Source organism: Simochromis diagramma, unplaced genomic scaffold (genome assembly GCF_900408965.1).
Source record: "Simochromis diagramma unplaced genomic scaffold, fSimDia1.1 OVJJ01000501.1, whole genome shotgun sequence".
Classification (NCBI taxonomy): Eukaryota; Metazoa; Chordata; class Actinopteri; order Cichliformes; family Cichlidae; genus Simochromis; species Simochromis diagramma.
The window spans coordinates 1,198,943-1,199,723 of NW_024387320.1; positions in this window are offsets into that span (position 1 = coordinate 1,198,943).

Here is a 781-nt window from a genome sequence, read left to right on the forward strand (position 1 = left end):
AACACGTCCCAAGACAACCTCCTGCATCATCACACCTCCAGCAGTGTAAACCGTTGATACAAGGTAGGATAAACCCATCTTTTCATGTTGTTTATGCCAGATTCTAACCCTACCAGCAGACTCATCAGACCAGACAGCATTTTTTCCCCCATCTTCAGTCTTTGTAAACTCTAGACTCAGTTTCCTGTTCTTCACTGACAGAAGTGGAACCTTGGCACGTTTGATATGTTATGCATTCAAGTTGCTCTTATGCCTATTTTGGTTGTAACGAATTGTTCCTGTCAGTTCAAAGCAGGTCTGACATTCTCCTCTGACCCCTGCCATCAAAAAATACATTTTCACATACAAAAAATGTGTGGTTGATGTCTCACTGGATCTCTTCTCTTTTTCTGACCATTCTTTGTAAATGCTAGAGATGATTTTGTGACAAAATCCCAACAGATTAGCAGTTTCTGAAACACTATAACCATGTTCAAAGTTACTCAGATCATATTTTTTCTCATTCTGATTTGTTTGGTTTGTTCATAGTTTGTTTGTTTGTTCAAGTATTTTTAAGTAATAGTTATATAGTCCTTCTTCAGCTCTTTAAAAGTTTTTTTCTCCTTTTTTTTTTCCGACATGTTGATGTTTTTCCACTCATTTTTAGCCCAGTCTTTGTATCTGACCATTTTCAGAGCATTTCTGACAAGTTTGTTGAGCCACTTGACTTCAATGAATCACTGAAGCATTAAAAAAAGGAACTTCAATCAGTGTTGTGTCTACACAACAATGCTTTATTTGT